A 14,557-nucleotide genomic window follows, 5' to 3' on the forward strand; every position below is an offset into this window, starting at 1 on the left:
AAACAGGAAGAGGCGGGGCATGTTTAAGGAGCAGAAAGGGGACTAGTGGATGGAGTGTTGTGAGCTTTGGGAAGGGCAGCTCATGAAACTTGAAGGTTGTGATAAGAAGTTTAGAGTTTGGAAATGGGAAGCCATTATTTAGTGTTCAGCCAAGGAATTTAAATAATCCCCTCACACTCTTGGTGCTGGGGCATTAGTGAATAAAACACAGATAAAAGCCCTTGTCCTTGTAGATATAGACTGATTTATGTTTGAAAAAGTTCACGCTGGCTGCTTCGTGGAGAAGGATTTTAGGGGAGCAAGAATTGAAGCAGGGAGATAAGTTAGGGGGCTACTTCAGAGTTCAGGGAGAGACATGGCATGGTGGAGATAGAGAGAAGAGGATGGATTCTGGAGTGATTTTGGAGATGGAGCTGACAGGACTTCCTGCCTATTGGAGGGAGAGACTTCCATCAAATGGTGGAAATGCCAAGAAGGCTGGAACTGTGGTAAAAAGCCCTGTAGGGGAATACTACCTTATAATTCCTTGCTCTGCTGTAATTGGGTCTTTCTCTAGGTGATTTGAAATTATACTTCCTCATTTCCAAATCCTTCTCAATCTAGGAAGAGTTGGAGAAGGAGGAGTATGGAGAGCTGTTTCTTTCCTGGTTCCTGGCAACACTGGCCTGTCTGGGGGGCTTAGATGTCCCAGGGGATTGGTTGCCTTCACCTTTGCATAAACAGCATTATACAGCACATTGAGGCTCCCACAGAAGTCCCTATTCCAAGCCATCTTGGGAAGGGAGATTTTTTTAAAGATAGGCCATATCTTTGAAAAAAATAAATGAGGACTTGGGACATCACTTTTTCAAGGTGGCTAGCTTCTGCTCCATGCTTGTGTAAAGCACGTTTATTGTATGGAACTGGATAATGCACTTTCCACCCTTTGGTTTTTCTTGCTGCAACTGAGCTCCCTGAAGGTATGCCTGATGCTCAGTACACAGTAGGTGTGCAAAAAACAAGTTTCTTAAATTGAATTGAAAATAACGGAGAATTAGTGCCATATATAATGATGTAATCTTTTTTAAAATAAATGCATCATGATGATATATTTTTCCAAAATGACAAATACAGGAACATTATTGACTGTACAGGGGAATTACTTTTCTAAGTTTTCATTCTAGAATTTATTTAAATAATAAGCCATCTAACACCTTCTGTTTTCATATTACTTTCTAGTAACATGAATACTTTGTTAATGTCAGGTAGAATTCTTTCCTGTATTCTTCAAAGCACTTCTTTCTTAAATTTTTATTCATTTATTTTTTGAGACAGGGTCTTGCTCTGTTGCTCAAGCTGGAGTGCACTGGTGGGAACATGGCTCACTGCAGCCTCTGCTTCCCAGGGTCAAGCAGTCCTCTTGCCTCAGCCTCCCGAATAGCTAGGACCAGGGGTGTGCACCACAACTCGTGGCTAATTAAAAAAAAAAAATGTGTGTAGAGACAAGGTTTCACCATGTTTCCCAGGCTAGTCACAAACTCCTGGGCTCAGGCAATCCTCTTGCCTGGGCCTCCCAAAGTGCTGGGATTACAGGAGTCAGCCACCACACCTGGCCCCAGAGCACTTCTAATGCAATACCTTATTCATCTGCATAAGAATTTGGAGAGTTAAACGGGCTTTTTTATTTCTAAGCATTTTTTTACAGCACATTTTTTTTTTCTGGCTATAAAAGTAATGTATGTCCATTGTGGGAAATACAAAAAAAAAAAAAAAAAAAAAGAATAAACCATAATCCCACCCTAGAGATAAGTAAAACTTTCACATTCTAGTATTTTATATGCATCTTAATACACAGCTGGAATCATGTTCCATATTTATTTTCTATGCTTTCTTTTTGCTTAATATGAAATTGTACACACTTTCCCTTGTTGGCTAAAAGCCCTCTGTGAACCTCTGAGTGTTTGTGTAATAATGTACCTTGTAAAATACTTGACGTGTGTATCACACTATGAAGACATTTTTATGCGTACATTTTTGTTACTATTTCATTTAATATTAATTCCAAGAACTAGAGTTACTGGGTCAAAGGTTATGAACATTATGAATATATATTTTTTGGCATTGGTCTCCAGAAAAGTTGTACTGGGAAGGGCCAGCTGTGCCTTTTTTTAATTTTATTTTTTATTTTTATTTTTTATTTGAGACGGAGTCTTGCTCTGTCGCCCAGACTGGAGTGCAGTGGCACAATCTCGGCTCACTGCAAGCTCTGCCTCCCGGGTTCCACGCCATTCTCCTGCCTCAGCCTCCCGAGTAGCTGGGACTACAGGCACCCGCCACCATGCCCGGCTAATGTTTTTGTATTTTTAGTAGAGACGGGGTTTCACCGTGTTAGCCAGGATAGTCTCGATCTCCTAACCTTGTGATCCGCCTGCCTTGGCCTCCCAAAGTGCTGGGATTACAGGCGTGAGCCACCGCGCCCGGCAGCTGTGCCTTTTTTATTTCTGTTTTTTAGACAAGCAAAAGATACTGAAACCTTTTTTGATTTTTGATATATTTTTAGCATTATAGATTTAAAATATTTGCTTCTTTAATAAGTGAAAATGCTATTTCTGAGGTTTTAAAAAATAGACTTTATCTTTTTAGAGCATTTTTTTGGTTCACAGCAAAATTGAGCATATACTCTCTGCCCCCACACATGCGTAGCCTCTCCCACTATCAACATCCCACACCAGAGTGATATGTTATAATAGTATGATTTGTACTTCTTGTGTCTTTGCTTACTGGAACGGTTGAACCTTTTTTAAAATGTGTTTTTTAAAGCCCTTTTTTTGTGAATTGCTTTCCATTTTCACTGCTTGGTGATTGAAAAACAACTCAAATGAAATAAGATTGGTTATAGCCTTTGTCATTTCTATAATGTCTGTTTTGTTCTATTATTTGAGATGGAGTTTTGCTCTCATTGTCCAGGCTGGAGTGCAATGGCGTGATCTCAGCGTACTACAATCTCCACCTCCTGGGTTTAAGCAATTCTCCTGCCTCAGCCTCCTGAGTAGCTGGGATTACAGGCGCCTGTCACCATACCTGGCTAATTTTTGTATTTTTAGTAGAGACGGGGTTTTACCATGTTGGCCAGGCTGGTCTCGAACTCCTGACCTCAGGTGATCCACCTGCCTCAGCCTCCCAAGGTGCTGGGATTATGGGCGTGAGCCACCACGCCCAGCTCTATAGTGTCTAATACAGTGTATTAGGGCACTGGGCTCGTTCTCTAGCTTTGGTTTTCTGGGGATGGGGTCCAAGAATTTGTGTGCATAACAAGCCATCTGGGTGAGACTTATGTACCCCAAAGATGTTTGAGAACCACTGGTCTTATGCCTTACTATAGGCAAAGGTTTGCACCACTACATGGAAAAAGAATAAGCGTTACTTTCTATTGACTCTAACTAAACTAATAGGTGTTACTTCCTATTAAGAGAGAGTGCACGAGAGCTTGCCAGCGCCTTCTCATCAGTGGAAGAGTGCCAGAACCACATTAGTCAGATGTGAAGTTGCCTTGCAAGAACGTATTCAGATGACTCACATTTTGTCATTCACAGGTGATTGTAACTAGTTTGTATTCCTCTTCATAGAGCAGGTTCATTGAGAAAAAGCTGGAAGCTACAGAAATAATAGATAGGTCTTGAAATTCTAAATTCTTTCTGGTGAATTTTTGTTTTTGTTTTTTTTTTTGACGGAGTCTTGCTCTGTTGCCTAGGCTGGAGTGCAGTGGCACGATCTTGGCTCACTGCAACCTTCGCCTCCTGGGTTCAAGTAATTCTTCTGCCTCAGCCTCCTGAGTAGCTGGGACTACAGGTGTGTGCTATCATGCTTGGCTAATTTTTGTATTTTTAGTAGAGACGGGGTTTCACCATGTTGGTCAGGCTGGTCTCGAACTCCTGATCTTGTGATCCACTCGCTTCGGCCTCTCAAAGTGCTGGGATTACAGGTGTGAGCTACTGCGGCCGCCCAGTGAAATTTTCCTTTTTACTGTCAATGCCGCAAGCAGGTTTCCACTAAGGGAAACACAGAATATGTACATTCCTAATTTCTTTTTCTTTTTTACTAAGAAGTTTGAAAATCCGGGAAAAAAATACACAAGTATTTTCTTTATGTATGTCATACTTCAAAAAAAGAAAAGAAAATATAGTTAAGAAGAGGGAGCACAAAAACAAATTATGTAAGCATAATTACATCTCTACTTGGGCTTTTCCTATTCATTTCCTGCAAATTGTTAGTACGTCAGAAACCATCAAAATTCCTAGAAATAAATAGTAACAAGCAGATACCCAGGAACGTAATCTCAAGAAACCCTTGGATTGACGCAGAAGGCAAGAGAAGGTGGTGGTTTAGTGTGCCTGTCTCCACTCTGTTCCCAATCCAGGTGCCACCTTCCTGAACAGTTGGGATAGGCAGGCAGGAAGGCCTGGGGAGCCAGCAGGATCCCATGGTTAGGAGTCTCAGGAGAAGGGTCCAGGCCCACACCTGTGAGTGAGCCAGTCTCCTGCCCCATGGAGGGGTGGAGGGGTTGTGGCTTGTTCCCCACTGCCTCTGGGCTGGGAGAGCTGAGGGAATAGGATGTAAAGAGGCATCCTCCTGGTACCTCACCTGGAGACAGGCCCTGTGCTTCCCACTGGCTGCACCACCAGCCCATAAGCCCCTTCCACTACTCTCAAGACTACCTACTTAAGGCACTCCAGTGAGCAGAGAGAGGAAAGTCACATCACATCTAATGGGGCCCAGCAGCCACAAGGAGGAAGAATAAGCACTGCCCTTAACACAGGTGCAGATGAAATAGAAAACAGGTAGGCCTTGAGTAAAAAATAATTCCTACATTTGAGGAGATCCAAGTGTCACATAACATTTCTTCTTGAACTTAAATTTCTAAAAGTCAGTAGATGGACAGGAGGGCAGAGGAAGATGGCAGAATAGAAGCCTCCACCAATTGTCCTCCCCACATGAACACCAAATTTAACAACTGTCTACAAAAGAAAGCACCTTCCTAAGAACCAAAAAGCAGGTGAGCGATCACAATACCTGATTTTAACATCATGTCACAGAAAGAGGCACTGAAGAGGGTAGGAAGGACAGTCTTGAATCACCGACACCACCCCTCCCCCGTCCCCCGTCAGCAGACCACGTGGCTCAGAGAGAGTCTGTGTGCTTTGGGGAGGGAGAGTGCAGTGTTAATGGGACACTGTTTTGGAATGCAGGGCGGCCAACCGGCAGTGATAACCAAGTAGTGTGCCATGGGCCTTGGGTAAGAGTCTGAGACATTCTGGCTTTCGGGGTGCCTCTACACATTCACAGCTGTGGTGGCTGTCAGGAGAGACTCCTTCTGCTTGAGAAGAGCAGAGGGAAAAGTAAAGGGGACTTTGTCTTTGGCTTAGGTACCAGCTCGGCCACAGTGGAGAAGAGCACCAAGCAGGCTTCTGGGGTCCCTGACTCCACGCCTTGGCTCTTGGACTCTTGGATCTCTAGATGTACCCTGGGCTAAATGCGGGCCCCACTGCTCTGAAGGGTGAGTCCCAGGCCTGACAGGATTCACTACAAGCTGAATGAAGAGCCCTTGGGCCTGAAGTGAACAATGGCAGTAGCCTGACTTTATTCCCTGTGGGCATGTGGTGGACACGGGGAGACTCCTCACCCTGGGGGAAGGGGAGGGGAGTGGGAAGGACTTTGGTGGTTTCAGCACTAGCTCAGCCGCAGGAGAATAGAGTACCAGGTAGATTTCTAAGGTTTCTGATTCTAGGCCGGGGCACCTGGACAGCGTCCCTGGACCTGCCTGGAACCTGGAGGAACTCGTTGCCTTTAGGGGAAGGACAGAAGCCTGGCTGGCTTCACCACTTGCTGATTGTAGAGCCCTAGGGCCTTGAGTGAACATAGGGGTAGCCATGTAGTGATTATAGCAGGCCTTGAGCAAGATTCGGTGCTGTGCTGGCTTTAGGTCAGACCCATCACAGTCCCAGTGGTGGTGGCTACAGAGGTGCTTGTGTACCCCTTCCCAGCTCCAGGTAGCTCAGCACAAAGAAAGAAAGACTTTGCTTGTTTGGGAGAACGTAAGGGAAGAGAATGAGAGTCTCTACCTGGTAATTCAGAGAAATCTTCTGGATCTTTTCCAAGACCGCAAAGGTAGTACTTCTACAAGTATGCAAGAACTATAGTGTTATTGTGCTTGGGGTACCCCCTAATGCAGATATGGTTGTAGTGACCGAATAACTTAGATTACTTAACACCCAAGTCCCTTTGAATATCTGGAAAGCCTTCCCAAGAAGGATGGGTACAAACATTGACTAACATCCACAAGCATCAAGACCGTGTAGGAAAACATTACCTCACCACATTAACTAAATAAGACACCAGAAGTCAATCCCAGAGAGACAAAGATATGTGACCTTTTAGATAGATAATTCAAAATAGCTGTTTTGAGGAAACTCAAAGAAATTCAAGATAACACCGAGAAGGAATTCAGAATCCTATCAGATAAATTTAACAAAGAAATTGAAATAATTGGCCAGGAGCAGTGGCTCACACCTGTAATCCCAGCACTTTGGGAGGCCAAGGCAGGTGGATCACCTGAGGTCAGAAGTTCGAGACCAGCCTGGCCAACATGGTGAAACCCCATCTCTACTAAAAATACAAAAATTAGCTGGGTGTGGTGGCGGGTGCCTGTAATCCCAGCTACTCAGGAGGCTGAGGCAGGAGAATTGCTTGAACCCAGGAGGTGGAGATTGTAGTGAGCTGAGATCACGCCATTGCACTCCAGCCTGGACAACGAGAGCAAAACTCCATCTCAAATAACAGAACAAAACAGACATTATAGAAATGACAAAGGCTATAACCAATCTTGAACCCAGGAGGCAGAGGTTGCAGTAAACCAAGATTGTGCCACTGCACTCCATCCTTCTGGAAAGAAAGAAAGACAAAGAGAGAGAGAAAGAAAGGAGGGAGGGAGGGAGGGAAGTGAGAGAGAGAGAGAGAGAGAGGGAGAGAGAAAGGAAAAGAAAGAAATAGGAAAAAAGAAAAAGAAGGGAGGGAGGGAAGAAAGAAGGAAGGAAGGAAAGAGAGAGAGAAAGGAGGGAGGGAGGGACGAAGGAAAGAAGGAAGGAAGGGAAGATAGAGGGAAAGACAGAAAGAAAGAGAAAATTAAAAAGAAGCAGAAATTCTGGAGCAGAAAAATGCTAGTGACATACTGAAGAATGCATCAGTCTGTTAGCAGAATTGATCAAACAGAAGAAAGAATTAGTGAGCTTGAAGCCAGGCTATTTGAAAATACACAGTCAGAGGAGACAAAAGAAAAAAAAAGAATGAAAAAAGAATGATGCACAAGATCTACAAGATCTAGAAAGTAGCTTCAAAAAGATAAATCTAAAAGTTACTGGTTTTTAAGGGGAGGTAGAGCGAGAGATAGTGGTAGAAAGTTTATCGAAAGGGATAACAGAGAACTTTCCAAACAAAAGATATCAAAATTCAAGTACAAGAAGGTTATAAAACACCAAGTAGATTTAACTCAAAGAAGACTACCTCAAGGCATTTAATAAACTCCCAGAGGTCAAGGATAAAGAAGGGATCCTAAAGGCAGCAAGACAAAAGAAACAACATACAATGGAGCTCCAATATGTTTGGCAGCAGACTTGTGGCATGATATATTTAAAGTGCTAAAGGATAAAAACACTTAGCATAAAACCTACCATAGTGTATCTGGTGAAAATATCCTTCAAACATGAAGGAGAAATAAAGACTTTCCCAGACAAACAAAAGCTGAGGGATTTATCAACACCAGGCCTGTCCTACAAGAAATGCTAAAAGGAGTTCTTCAACATGCAAGAAAAGAATGTTAATGAGCAATAAGAAATCATCTGAAGGTACAAAACTCACTGGTAATAGTAAGTACACAGAAAAACCCAGAATATTATAATACTCCAATTGTGGTATGTAAACTATTCATTATCTTAAATAGCAAGATGAAAAGATGAACCAACCAAAAATAATAACTTTTCCAGACATAGACAGTACAATAAGATATGAATAGAAACAATGAAAAGTTAAAAAGTGTGGAGATGATGTTAAAGTATAGATTTAGCAGCACTTCTGAATATATATGTAATATATATATGTGAAAATAAAGTATAGAGTTTTTACTAGTTTTCTTTTTGCTTGTTTGTTAGTTTGTTTGTAAGTGCCTACATCAAAAAAGAAGAAAATCTTCAAATAAACAATCTAAGGATATGTCTTAAAGAATCAGAAAAGCAAGAGCAAACCAAACTCAGTGGAATAAAGGAAATAATGAAGATCAGATCAGAAATAAGTGAAATGAGAACAATACAAAAAAATCAATGAAACAAAAAGTTGGGTTTTTGAAAAGATAAGCAAATTGACAAACTTTAGCTAGACTAAGAACAAAACAGAAAAGACCCAACTAAATAAAATCAGAGATGAAAAAGAAGACATTACAACCGGTATCACAGAAATTCAAAGGATCATTAGAGGCTACTATGAGCAACTATATGCCAAAAAATTAGAAAACCTAGAATAAATGGATAAATTCTTGGATACATACAACCTACCACAATTGAATAATGAAGAAATCCAAAACCTGAACAGACCAGTAACAAGTAATGAGATTGAAGCCATAATAAAAAAGCCTCCTAGCAAAGAAAAGCCCAGGACCCAATGGCTTCACTGGTAAATTTTACCAAACATTTGAAGAGAATTAATAGCAATCATACTGTAACTATTCTGAAAAGTAGAAGAGGAGAAAATATTTCCAGACTCATTCTACGAGGCCAGTATTACCTTGGTACCGAAATTAAACAAAGAAGCAAAAAACAAAACAAAACAAAACAATAAAAAACCTACAGGCCAATATCCCCATTGAATATTGATGCAGAAACCCTCAACAAAATACTAGGAAATGGAATTCAGCAACACGTTAAAAAGATCATTCATAATTACCAAGCGGGATTTATTCCAGGGATGCAAAGATGGTTCAACATATGCAACCAGTCAATGTGATACATCATATCAACAGAATGAAAGACAAAAAACATATGATCATTTCAACTGATGCTGAAAAAGCATTTGATAAAATTCAACATCCCTTCATGAGAAAAGCCCTCAAAAAACTAGGTATACAAGGAACACATCTCAACATAATAAAAGCCATATATGACAGACCCACAGTTAGTATCATACTAAATGGGGAAGAATGGAAAGTCTTTATCTAAGATCTGGAACACGAAAAGGATGGCCACTTTTACTACTGTTATTCCACGTAGTACTAGATGTCCTAGCTAAAGCAATCAGATGAAAGAAATAAAGGGCATCCCAATTGGAAAGGAAAAAGTCAAATTATTCTTGTTTGCAGATGATACGATCTTATATTTGGAAAAGCCTAAAGACTCCACCAAAAAACTCTTAGTACTGATAAACAAATTCAGTAAAATTTCAGGATACAAAATCAACATACAGAAATCAGTAGCATTTCTATATGCCAATGGGGAACAATCTGAAGAAGAAGTCAAGAAAGTAATCTCATTTACAATTGCTATAAATAAAATTAAATACTGGCCAGGTGCTGTGGCTCACGCCTGTAATCCCAGCACTTTGGGAGGCCAAGGTGGGCAGATTACTTGAGCTCAGGAATTTGAGACCAGCCTGGGTAACATGGCGAAAACCCGTCTCTACCAAAAATACAAAAAAAAATAGCTGAGCATGGTGGTGCGTGCCTGTGGTCCCAGCTGCTTGGGAGGCTGACCTGGGAAGATTGCTTGTGCCTTGGGGGCAGAGGTTGCAATGAACCAAGATCGCGCCACTGCTCTCCAGCCTGGGTGACAGCACAAGACCCTGTCTCAATAATTAAATAAATAAATATAGGCCAGGCACAGGGGCTCATGCCTGTAGTCCCAGTACTTTGGGAGGCTGAGGCGGGTGGATCAGTAGATTGAGACCATCCTGGCTAACACGGTGAAACCCTGTCTCTACGGAAAATACAAAAAAAGAAAAAAAAAAAAAAAAAACGGCCGGGCTACTTAGGAGGCTGAGGCAGGAGAACGGCGTGAACCCGGGAGGCAGAGGTTGTAGTTAGCTGAGATCGTGCCACTTGCACTCTAACCTGGGCAACAGAGCAAGACTCCATCTCAAAAATAAAAAATAAAAGTAAATAAATATATACATATATACACATACATACCTATGAATTAACCGAAGAAGTGAAAGATCTCTGCAATGAAAACTATAAAACATTGATGCGAGAAATTGAAGAAGACTCATAAAAATGGAAAGATATTCCATGGTCATGGAATGGAATACATAATATTGTTAAAATGTCTGTACTACCCAAATCAATCTACAGATTCAATGCAATCCCTATCAGAATACCAATGGCATTCTTCACAGAAATAGAAAAAAAAAAATCCTAAATTTCATACGGAACCACAAAATACCAAAAAAGCCAAAACTATCCTGAGCAAAAGAACAAAACTGGAGAAGTCACATTACCTGACTTCCAATTGTACTACAGAGCTACATTAACCAAAACAGCATGGCACTGGCATAAAAATAGATACATAGAGCAATGGAACAGAATAGAGAACCCAGAAACAAATCCATACGTCTACAGTAAAATCCTTTTTGAAAAGGTGCCATGATCATGCAATGGGGAAAGGACAGTCTGTTCAATAAGTGGTGCTGGGAAAACTGAATATCCATATGCAGAAGCATGAAACTAGACCCCTATTTCATACCGTATACAAAAAATCAAATCAAAATGGATTAAAGATTAGAGAGAAGCAGAAAAAATAACTATTGGGTACTGGGCTTAATGTACAGAATCTGTACAACAACACATTAAACTCAGTACCCAATAGTTGTGTTTAATTATCTTACAGAAATAATCTGTACAACAAACATCCATGGCATGAGTTTACCTATGTAAAAAACCTTCACATATACCCCCGAACCAAAAATAGAAGTTGAAACAAAGAAAAAAAAAGACTTAAATCTAAGACCTCAAACTATGAAACAACTAAAATAAAACATTGGATAAACTCTCTAGGACGTTGGAGTGGGCAAAGATTTCTTGAGATATACCCTACAAGCACAGGCAACCAAAGCAAAAATGGACAAATGGGATCAAATTAAGTTAAAAAGCTGCTGCATATCAAAAGAAACAACAAAGTGAAGGGAGAACATAGTTGCAAACTCTCCATCTGACAAGGGATTAATCACCAGAATACATAAGGAGCACAAACAACTCTATACGAAAAAATCTAATAATCTATGTTAAAAATGGGCAAAAGTTCTGAATAGACATTTGTCAAAAGAAGACATACAAATGGCAAACACAGGTATATGAAAAGGTGCTCAACATCATTGATCATTAGAGAAATGCAAATCAAAACTATAATGAGATATTGGCTGAGCGCAGTGGCTCACACCTGTAATCCCAGCACTTTGGGAGGCTGAGGTGGGTGGATTACTTGAAGCCAGGGGTTTGAGACCAGCCTGGCCAACACGGCGAAACTCCATCTCTACTAAAAATACAAAAAAAAATTAGCCTGGCATGGTGATGCATACCTGTAATCCCATCTACTTGGAAGGCTGAGGCATGAGAATCACTTGAACCCAGGAGGTGGAGGTTGCAGTGAGCCGGTATCATGCCACTACACTCCAGCTTGGGTGACAGTGAGACTCAGTCTCAAAAAGCAAACAAACAAACAAAACTACAGTGAGATATCATCTCACCTGAGTTAAAATGGCTTTTATCCAAAAGACAGGCAATATCAAATGCTGGCAAGGATATGGAGAAAAGGGAACACTCCTACAGTGTTGGCGGGAATGTAAATTAGTACAACCACTGTGGAGAACACTTTGGAGGTACCTCACAAAACTAAAAACAGAGTTACCGTATGATTCAGCAATCCCACTGCTAGGTATATATCTACAAGAAAGGAAATCAGTATATGGAAGAGATATCTGCACTCCCATGTTTATTGCAGCACTATCCACAATAGCCAAGGTTTAGAAGCAAGCCAAGTGTCCATCAACAGGCAAATGGATAAAGAAGTGTGGTACAGATACACAATGGAGTGTATTCAGCCATAAGAAAGAATGAGGTTCTGTCATTTGCAAAAACATGGATAGAACCAGAGGTCATTATGTTAAGTGAAATGAAATAAGCCAGGCACAGAAAGATAAGCTTCGCATGTTCTCGCTCACTTGTGGGAGCTAAAAATTAAAACAATTGAACTCACGGAGATAGAGAGTAGAATGATGGTTACCAGAGGCTGAGAAGAATAGTGGGGGGTAGGGTGGAAATGTGGATGATTAATGGGTATTAAAAATAGTTAGAATTAATAAGATCTAGTATTTGATAGCACAGCAGGGTGACTATAGTCAATAATAATTTAATTGTACATGTAAAAATAACTGAAAGTATATTTGGGTTGTTTGTAATAGAAACAATAAATACTTGAGGTGATGGATACATCATTCACCCTGATGTGATTATTACACATTGTATGTCTGTATCAAAATAGCCCATGGCTGGGCGTGGTGGCTCAACCCTGTAATCCCAGCACTTTGGGAGGCCGAGGTGGGCAGATCACCTGAGGTCAGGAGTTCAAGACCAGCCTGGCCAACATGGCAAAATCCCATCTCTACTAAAACATACAAAAAATAGCCAGGCGTGGTAGTGGGCACCTGTAATCCCAGCTACTCGAGAGGCTGAGGCAGGGAGAATTGGTTGAACCTGAGAGGCGGAGGTTGCAGTGAGCCGAGATTATGCCACTGCACTCCAGCCTTGGTGACAGAGCAAGACTCTATCTCAAAAAAAAAAAAAAAAAAATCCCATATACCCCATAAATATATACATCTACTGTGTACTCACAAAAATTAAAAATTAAAACAAAGTCAGTAGATGAATGAGAGGCAATCAGTTGCCCCCAAGACAAAGTAGAAGAAATCCCTGAGACATTACAACCAAAGGCAAAGAGAGAGGAACCACAAGGGAAAGGTTAAAAGCCTTGGTGGACAGATCCAGGACACCCAGCATGTCCGTAATAGGAGTTACAGAGGAGAAAAACAAACAGATGGAGAAGAAATACTAGTTACACAGGAGAAGAAATTTTACCTGAGTTGAAGATTTTTTTGTAGAGAGGTAGTCTTGCTTTATTATTATGTAGGCTGGACTCGAACTTCTGGCCTCAAGCCATCCTTTCACCTCAGACTCCCAAAGTGCTAAGATTACAGGCATGAGCCGCTGTGTTAGGAATATTTTTATAAAATCACAAGTCAATACAATTAGAAATAAATAATACAAATGACTAAAAAAACCCTTAACTGCTTGAAAATGAAAAAAAAACCCCACAATTCTAAGTAATCCTTAGATTCTTAGATTCCTAAGATATCTTTAGATCAAAGAGGAATCCTTTTTTTTTTTTTTTTTTTTGAGGGGGAGTCTGGCTCTGTCGCCCGGGCTGGAGTGCAGTGGCCGGATCTCAGTTCACTGCAAGCTCCGCCTCCCGGGTTTACGCAATTCTCCTGCCTCAGCCTCCGGAGTAGCTGGGACTACAGGCGCCCGCCAACTCACCCGGCTCCTTTTTTGTATTTTTTGGTAGAGACGGGGTTTCACCGTGTTAGCCAGGATGGTCTCGATTTCCTGACCTCGTGATCCACCCGTCTCGGCCTCCCAAAGTGCTGAGATTACAGGCTTGAGCCACCGCGCCCGGCCCAAAGAGGAATTCTAAACTGCCATTAAAATATTGAAAAAAGAAAACACTCCATATCCAATCTATGGACCCAGCAAATACTGTATTATAAAGAAAATGCCGGCTGGCGCTATGGCTCACGCCTATAATCCCAGCACTCTGGGAGGTCGAGGCGGGCGGATCGCCTGAGGTCAGGAGTTCAAGACCAGCCTGGCCAACGCGGTGGAACTCCGTCTCTACTAAAAATACAAAACTTAGCCAGGTGTGATGACACATGCCTGTCATCCCAGCTACTCGGGAAGCTGAGGCAGGGGAATTGCTTGAACCTGGGAGGCAGAAGTTGCACTGAGATTGTGCCACTGCACTCCAGCCTGGGCAACATAGCAAGACTCCATCTCAAAAAAAAAGAAAAAAAGAAAAAAAGAAAAAGAAAATGGCTTCATTACTCAGGAAGAAATACTAAAACTAAAGGAACTTAGTTTGTTTTTGTTTTTGTTTTGAGATGGAGTCTCGCTCTGTTGCCCAGTCTGGAGTTCAGTGGCGCATTCTCGGCTCACTGCAAGCTCCGCCTCCCGGGTTCACGCCATTCTCCTGCCTCAGCCTCCCCGGGTAGCTGGGACTACAGGCTCCCGCCACCACGCCCGGCTAATTTTTGTATTTTTAGTAGAGATGGGGTTTCACCGTGTTGGCCAGGATAGTCTCCATCTCCTGACCTCGTGATCCGCCTGCCTCGGCCTCCCAAAGTGCTGGGATTACAGGCGTGAGTTACCGCGCCCGGCCGGAACTTAGTTTTTAATGGTAAGTAAAGGGACTTGCTCTGGGAGGAGCCTCTAAGG

At 41.7% G+C, this 14,557-nt stretch overlaps 1 protein-coding gene across 2 annotated transcripts in view; it reads left to right on the top strand.

Annotated features, from left to right (window-relative positions):
• FAM81A (family with sequence similarity 81 member A) overlaps nucleotides 1–14,557 on the top strand; it is an 89,021-nt gene that overhangs the window by 42,200 nt on the left and 32,264 nt on the right. The gene's annotated exons all lie outside the window — the stretch shown is intronic.

The sequence above is a fragment of the Chlorocebus sabaeus genome, chromosome 26, assembly GCF_047675955.1.
Source record: "Chlorocebus sabaeus isolate Y175 chromosome 26, mChlSab1.0.hap1, whole genome shotgun sequence".
In the NCBI taxonomy this organism is placed as follows: Eukaryota; Metazoa; Chordata; class Mammalia; order Primates; family Cercopithecidae; genus Chlorocebus; species Chlorocebus sabaeus.